Here is an 8542-nt window from a genome sequence, read left to right as displayed (position 1 = left end):
GGGGAATGTGACTCTGGTGGGGGGAGGGAGAGGGCCATGCCTCCTTTCTTAAAGCGCCAACCCAGCGACTGACCGGGGTGCTCTAAGTTAGGGAGGCCAGGCAGGCAAAGTGGGATTTTCCCTTCCCGTTCCAGGAAAGAGGGCTAATGGGGTCTGTAGGGCCTGGGCCCGCAGGCTGGGAGCCAGAGGAGCATCTGTGTGCGCTGAGGCTTGGCTGTGGATGTGTGTTTGGGTGCATTTGCTGAGTTTGTTATTATACATTTGCTGTTTGAGAATCTTGTTTTTGCCTCTCTTTAGAGTTACTCATGAATCAATCATGTGAATACATTTTGGCACGTGTATTTTTTGTGTGTTTATATCTGTGCATAGTTCTGCTAATATTTGTGTGTATTAGTCTGTGTGCTCCTGTTTTTGTTGGTCAGTGTGTGTGTATATATATATATATGTATATATGTGCATACGTTATCTGCAGTCACATGAATGTGATGGTGTTTGCCTGTGTGAGTGTGCATCTGTGTAAGATTATTTGTATAGGTGTGTGGTAACATTGCTGTGAAAGTGGACTTTGAAACATCTGAATCGCGTGCAGGTGAGTGTGCGTGTATGTGACTGAGCTGGGCTGGCTGTGTCTGTGAGTGCAGAATTTTTTGGATCTGTGTATGTGGACCAGTCATCATGTGTGTGTGTCTGCGTGTATGTATTTCTGCAGATAGCAGTCTTTTTGTTTATGTGACTCCTGTAGTGTTTATTTTTCTGGGGGGGGGGAGGTGTATGTTTGTGTGTGCACTTCTAGTGTGCTTGCCTTTGTGGATTTGAATGGGAGCAGGATTTGTGAATGCCTGTATTGGGGCAGTTGGTGGAGGCACAGAGATGTTCACTTTCCCCCCTGGATCCTGTCCAGACCTCCAGCTTCCCCCCCACAGTCCACAGTTTCTATGTGAAGTGATCTGGCTTCTGACAGGGAATTGACAGGTGCTGGTCACTGGGTGGGGCACTGACCCAGAAGCTGGGCTTCTGAAAAGAAGCCCCTAAACTGGGCAGCTTTTGCTGTTACTCCATCCTCCAGCTTGCCGAGCAAGGGACAGGTGTGGCTGGACGGAGCTCAGCTCAGCCAGGAACAAGCAGGCCGGATCTTGCCTGGTCTCCCAGGCCTGGCTGGGAGAGCTCCAGGAGCCCCAAATGAAATTGCAGTTTCTGGCAGTGCCTGGCCCTGCCCTCCTGGGGTATGAAGGGTCCTTGAGCTCAGACAGGGCAGGGACAGAGAAACAAGAACCTGAGAGGAGAGAGGCACCCAGGCTGCAAGTGGAGGCGAATTGCGCTGCCTACTTGGTCTTTGTCTCACTGGGGCTTCTCCCTCTCTCCTGAGTTCTCTTCACTTCATTTCCTTTCTATCTCTCTTTCTTATGTTCAGCCTCTGTTCTTTTTCTGTTTCCCTTACCCTCTGTTGCCCCATCACTTTCTTTTTCGGTTTCTCTGTTTTTATTTCTCTGCCTCTGCCTCTCTGCTGGGCATCCAAATCCAGCATCTGGCTCAAAGGCTGCGATGAAAGATTCTCATTGTGTTCCATGCGGGTTTTGGGGTGTGTGTGGGGAACTACTATACAGTCATTAAAAGCCACCATCTAGATGGGAGCCTTTTCCCTTGCCCTGGACTAGGTGCGCTGAGCCTAGCCGCCACCTCCACCCCCAAGTGGGTACCTGAAGAGCCGGGTCTGCTGTGTCTTTCTAGCCCCAGCTCTGCCCACCACGCTGGCTGCTGGGTGCCTGTGTGCCAGGCTCCGTCTAGGACAAATCCACCCACCCTCACCTCCTGGATGTGCTTAAATGCCAGTGCACAGCCAGGCCCCAGCAGCTGCGGTGCCAGGCCGGGGAGGTAGGAGGAATGTGGGCAGTCTCAGAGAACAGCTCTGGCCCCTCCACCCCCCGGAGCCTGGATGCGGGTGAGTCACCCGGGGCTGGATGCCCGGTGGCAGGAGATGAGGGCTCTGCTTACAGAAGCCCCGGCCTGGCCTTCTCCCTCTAGTAGCTGAGTTTACCCATCCTGTCTAGGTCACAGCCCCTTGGAATTGCCCTGGGAGCCTCAGCACAGCCCACCCTCAGTCCAGAACCCCCTCGCTCCAGCCCAGTCGCAGGGGATCCTGCTTGGCCCTTGTCAGCCCTCCACCTTCCAGGGCGCACAGCCTCTGAAAAACGCCAGCAGACCAACTATTAAACGAATTATCCCGCCCTAACAGCGCTAACAGATGGCGACCAGGCAGCGAAATCCCCTCCTATATGTAACTAATAAACCGCTTGTGTCTTAACAGGGTAATGCATGGAGACGCAATGTCACTTATACAAGATGTTGATGGAATTTACTATATAAAAATCTTCCTCCTAGAGTAAAGAGTATCAACATTACAACTCGACAGACGGCAGCGGGATAAGTAAAACAGACAAAAGACAAACAAGATAATAATCTGTTTCCAATCACTTAAGCCCTGTAGAGTTAGTAATATGCGGTTTGCATATTCCCCCTTGAGTTCGGTAATTAATTACCGGCGCGGAGGCACACAGCCGCTCGGGGTGGGAGTTTCGAGGCGCGCTGAGCTGGGGATTGGGGCGGGGTGCGCCTTTCCCGACTTCTGCAGCCTGGGACACGGGGCAGCGGCCGCAATGGGGACTCTTCTGGGCGTTTGGAGCCGACCTTCCCGCAGGTCGTAGAACACCTCCCTGCTTCTCACCGGAAACTCTCCAGCCTGGGGAGATTCTGCAGCCGAGCAGAAACGGGGGCTTTTCTGGCGGCCAGAGTATCTCCCTTCGCCCCATCTGAAGACAGCCCCTCCCTTTGAACGGACTGGGGTGGCCTGCTTTCTCGGGGAGCGCGCGCGTTGGGGGGACCCGGGAAGCGCGCCCCTCGTCCTCGTCTCCCCGTTGTCTCTTGGGCGACTCAGCCCATCCTCTCCCGACTTCCATCATTACCGCCCCCCACCCAACACGCACACTCCCCCCCACCCCCGCCCTTGCTGGAGCCAGCGCGGCTTTAACATTAAACAAACGCAGCGAGCGCCTCAGAGCTGCGCTCTCGGCCGGGTCTGCGCGGCGGCGGCGTTACAAATTGTAAATTTAAATTGCTCGCCGGATTCATTACCTCCCCTCTTTGATTTCAGCCAGCCGTGAAAAATTATACTGGTGTACCACTGAGAAACTGTTTTGCCGCAAAGAGCCCGCGCCTAATCACTGGATTTCTCCCTCCGACAAAAGTGTAATTATTTTGTTTGGGGTGTAAATATAGGTCGCGCTGCGCACACATTCTCAGCGTCCCGCCGCGCCGCCGCGAGGAACCGGCCCCCGAGTAGGAGCGGGCGTGGAGGCTGGGCCCTACCGCCCGGAGGCCGGAGAAGAGCGGCTGGCTTGGCGCTCCGGAGAGACCCAGAGAGCCGAGCCGCCAGGTGCAGTCCACGGTCCCCGCCCTCGGGAGTTCGGGTTTGCCCGATGATCCCCGGACCGTGTGCGCCCAGGCTGGCCTGCGTGGACGTCCACCGGGTGCGTTGCGTGGATCAGGGCGAGGGCTTAGGCCTAGGCATCCGGGCAAGGGATGCAGAAGGGGTTGGTGGGGGAATGGGAGTGAGGTGGCAGTGGATGAGCTTTCTGGGATACCCGCGGGGGCGGCCAGCTGGGGGCAGCCCCGAGTCCAGGCTGGGAGAGTGTGCGGGCCTGGGCGTCCCCAAGAGGGCAGGACATAGGCTGAACCCTGGAAGTCAGGGGCGACGAGGCCAGTGTGTCCCCTCGCACTCTGCTGTGGACTGCTTGGTTTCCAGAACATCTCTGCGGGGCGCAGGGCCTTCCTGTCAGTTGAATCGTGCGCGGCTTAATTAACGGTCTCGTTAACTGGGCTGGCCCGACCTGGAACGTTTAATCAAAAAGGCAGGGAATCCCTCCCCTCCCTCCCTCCCTCCCTTCCTTCCTTCCTCCCTCCCTTCCTCCCTCTTCTTTCCTTCATCTATTTATTCATCCATCAACAATGGCAAAGCTTCTCCCCTCCTTAAACACCCCCTCCCAGCGCTGGGGAGCGAGGCTCTGAGTCCCCAGTCCAATATCTGGGGCGGGACTTTAAGGGGCCTGAGGGGCGTGAGCGGTGGCAGGAGTTGGGCAACACTGTTGTGTTCAGTGGCTTTGGGACAGGCACTGGGGCCAGAAGGCCGTGGTCAGCTTTATGGGGCAGGCTGGTGGAAGTCTGCTGAGGAGCCCTACAAGCCACCAGGGGCAGGCCCGGCCGGTATTTCTGAGTGGGAGCAGGTTGGAGGCCAGCGGCTGCTCGCACTTGGCCGTTCGGGGAGATCCAGCTCCAAAGTGAATAGGTGTGTGTGTGAGCGCTGGCCAGCTTAGAGACCTGGCTGGTTGGGGCCAGGGTAGGGTGGAGCATGGTGTCCCCTCTCTCCTTCCAGCAAGACACCCCCTCCTGGAATGCATCTCTCAGAGGCCCCACCCATCAGGCTGCCCTGCCAGCTCCCGCAGGCTACATCGCTCTCTTTGGCGCTGCAACCCAGGGCCCAACTTAGGCAGCAGTCGCAGGGAGGGTGCAGACTGGAGCTGATCACTGGGGGCCCGAGGGGGGCCTGGGGAGGACAGAAGGAAAGGTGCGAGCCAGTCCTCCAACTTGTGGGGGGCAACGCTGACTCTTTGTTCAGAGAGGGAAAGCCCCATACTTTGTGCAGAGCTGGAGGCTGCCCCGACAACTGCCCAGTGAGGCGCAGATCCTAGGTGGCCAGACTAGCCGAAGGTTTGAGCTGAGAGCCGCTGGCATCTTCTGCATTCTCGCCGTGGCGGTTTAGCCTGGAGGGCCGCCCCAGCCCGTTGATGTCCGAGAGCAGGCAGCGCTGGGGCGCGTGGGGTTGTGGTCATGGCCTCTCTGGCCCCGTTGAGGTAACCGACGGTGGAGGCCATCACCGGAGCTCCGGGAGCTGTTTTTAAGTAGATGCTTGCAACTCTGCTGCATCTCTGGAGCCCAAATGGGGAGCGCTAACCTCCAAATTCAGCATCCTGCACACTTTCTAATTATCCTCCCTCGACTAGCTAGCTAGTCTGAGTTGGAGTCTGTATCTCGCTTCCCCTTTCTTTTATCTTGGTCTTTTTCGTGGTCTCGATAGCATTTCTCTCTCTCTCTCTCTCTCCCTTTCCGGCTCTGGCACTCTACCTCCTTCTCCTCCTCCTCCTTTCCCCATTCTCTCCCACCTCCTCTCCCCGCCCCTCCATATCCCACCTCCTTTTTGTTAGCCTAATATGGGCTCCTTTAGAAATCGCCCAACTTTGGCAGCCCGCGTGCGCTGTGTTTGTGCGTGTGTGTGTGTGTGTGTGTGTGTGTGTGTGTGTGCGCGCGCGTGAGTGTGTGTATTTCTCGGCTGCTAATGACTGTGTGTTGATAGAGCAACGCAGTGGCCTCATTAGCCTTTGTTTAGAAGGTGTTAAAAGGGAAATCTGCATCGGAAAGCCGCGGTTTACACCGCAGCCTGGCTGAACAACGCGCTGGAGCCGGCTGGGGGGTGGAGGGGCTGCCCACCGCCCTTGGACCCCGGGAGGGGGGAAGGGCCCAGGGAAGGCGACCCCCAGCACCTTCCTCCCAAGACGAATATGTTTACCCTGCTGCGCGCCCCTCTGTTCCTCGGGGACCACAGCGGGGATCGCGCTTTCTCTAAAACTCCTTTGAGCTGCCCAACAGTGCGCGGTGGCCTTTCTCCTCCGTTTCTTGGGGGAAGAGGAGGGGAAGGGCAGAATGCCGTTCCGAAAAAAAAAATTCCAGGGATTTTTTGAGGCGGGGGGTGGTGAGAGGTCTTATTTTGGAGGTGAATACCAATCAGTCCGCGGCTGCTGGAGCTGGGCTCCGGGTCTTTGGCTGGTTGGTTTGTGGCAATATCCCTGTGGCCTGGACGCAGGTGTGGAGGCCCCAGGCATTAGAAAGTCTGCAAGAGTTCTCTTTCTTTCCTCCCAACAAATTGGCTGACGGACTGAGGAAGAGTCTTCCTCGCGTGGTTAGGCTCATTCCTAAACTTCCCCTGTGTACCCCTACCCTAGGGCTCCTTTAGGGAACGAATTCCGTGAAGAGTACATCGTAGCTTGGCTGGCCGACTTCTCTGAAGGTTGGCGGACGCGCATAACTTTATTGACCATGGGCTGGAGTGTGTGTGTGTGTGTGTGTTTATGTATGTGGATGTAGGATTTGGAGAATGACCCTCACACGCGCGGCATTTCCCACTCCCTCGGGGAAGCAAGGTTTCAGGCAGAGGAGAACGTGAGAAGAAATTCTTTTTTTTCTGGGTTCTATGAAGGGACCCAGAAAAAAAAAAAACAAACATTTTGAGCCGCCTCTGTGGGTGAAGCTTGTTGAACTCGGAGAAAGACGCCTTTCCTGGCAAAAGGGAGAAAAAACTCTGCGGCATTCCAGCGGCGGGATGTACGGTCTCCGATCAGAGCGTAATTCATTCCTTTTTGCTGGGCCTCGGTTGCATCGGAATCAACCCTTTCTCATCTTTCTGGCTTCCCTCTCTGAGTTTCGGTTTTCCCTCCCTTGGATTTGATGCTGCGGGTCTTGGGGTCTGGGTGGCCTTGCGTGTTCGCAGCCCCGTATACCCACGGCAAAGCGTTAGACGTCGCTTTTTTCCCCCTCTTTGGTCGAAGGCTAGGCTAGGCGTTGTCTGGGGACAGATTGTGGGCGGCTAGGGCCTGGGGCAGTGACAGTGAAACGAATTCCAAACCTAATCTGAACTCGACACGTGGACTTCCCTGGCCCCCAACGCTGTGTAGACAGAAGCAAGGTTCCGCGTGAAACCAAGTTAAAATCGACCGCCGTAATGCAGTGGGATGGGATCAGGGCCGAGTTCGGACGATGCGGGGAGAGGACGAGAAAACCTCTACCTGTCCGCTCTGGTCTTTCTCTCTTTTTTCCCGAAGCAGGTTTGGCGGAGAAGGCAGCGGGTGCGCCCCCGGTCGCAGCCTGGCTACGCGCGGGCGCGGGAGTTTGGACCAAGACAAAGACGGGAGCTGTCCGCGGTGCTGAACCTGACGCGCCGCCGCGAGGGCAAATGGGCTCCTGTAACCTGCCCTCTCCTCCTTTACGCCCTCGTTCTAGCTCTCCTTCACTCTGTGATTCTTGCCCTCTCCTGCGTTTATTTCCCCCTTTTGTCTTTCCTTAGAACTCGCGTCCTGTACACAGGTGTGTGTGTGTGTGTGTGTGTGTGTGTGTGTGTGTGTGTGTATAATCAAAGAACAAAACAATTGATTAAAAACGGTGTCTTCTCCTTTCTTCCCAAATAAATGATGAAAGAAAGGTTTATTTAAAATGTACTCTAAAACAGATATAAACAGCTATCCCGACCCCCAAAGAAGTGGAAATTCATGCTTAAAACAATAGAACTAAGCATATACAAATATCATGAATCTGTCCTTTGATTTATTCTGAAGAAGAGGTAAGGGGTTTAGAATATTTAATTCCAGGAGTATCATATCCTTGGCATCTTAACTTCTTGAGTGGGAAAATATAAGAGCTGAGAGGATTGGTGGTCACATATGAAGGTGGACAGGCTAAGGAGCTTGACTGTGAGTCAATAGATGGCTTATGAGGGTGAAAGCGATGGACATTAAGTTGCCTTAACCCTTTGAGGAAAAGATGAGTTCTGTAAGGATAACAATCTTCTGGATTATTAACAGGTAAATGATTCCATTTGAAAGTTTGGGTACAAAAGTGTTAGTCTGGTTCTTCATTTTCTAAATGTGCGTGGTGTTATCTAGACTTCTGGCATGGTGTATAACCAAGTATTGATTCCTCTGCTCAAATTTGTATGCAGCGCTTGTCTAAAGAAGTTTGTGCAGGGGAGAAAAAAATTACATACTCCCTCGAAGGGGGGCACACCCATTTTAGCGCACACAGAAGGATACACAATCCCTCTGGCATCTCATAGATACACTGCCTCCCAGAGAGCCCAGATGCCCTGGGGCCACCTGTTCATTTGGTCTTCTCAGCACCCTCCAAGCCTCCCCACCAGCTAAGCCCAGTTGTCACCTAAGCTCAGTTGTTAGTATCACCAAACCTATGGAGAGGGGTCCTTGAGAATTCAATGGAATAGATTCATTCCGTTCCCCACCTGGACATTCTAGAGATAATTTGCCCACAAAAGCAGAGGAACTAGAATTCTCAAACGAGAGTGATTTGTAATAAGAGGTTGCATTTTGGGACTGAGGTAATGGCACCCCAGTTCTTCCACACCCTGACTGTTATCTTCTCACCAAAACACTCAGAGATCTTTTATTAAGGCCAAAGCAGTCATCCTTTTGGATCATATACCTTTCAACCTCTTGGAATGCAGAACCTCATTGTGCCAGGAGAGAAACCCTGCCCTTGGGTGGGTGAAGGAGAAATGAAAAAAAAAAAAAAAAGCCACTTATTGAATGACCATTATGTACATCTGATTCCTTGATCTTCATTGCAACTCTGAAAAGTGATAGATATTTATCATGGCTTCATTTTACAGATGATGAAATAGAGGCTCAGAGATGTTCATTAAGTTGGT

Source organism: Balaenoptera musculus, chromosome 14 (genome assembly GCF_009873245.2).
Source record: "Balaenoptera musculus isolate JJ_BM4_2016_0621 chromosome 14, mBalMus1.pri.v3, whole genome shotgun sequence".
Lineage (NCBI taxonomy): Eukaryota > Metazoa > Chordata > Mammalia > Artiodactyla > Balaenopteridae > Balaenoptera > Balaenoptera musculus.
This window is presented reverse-complemented; position numbering follows the sequence as displayed.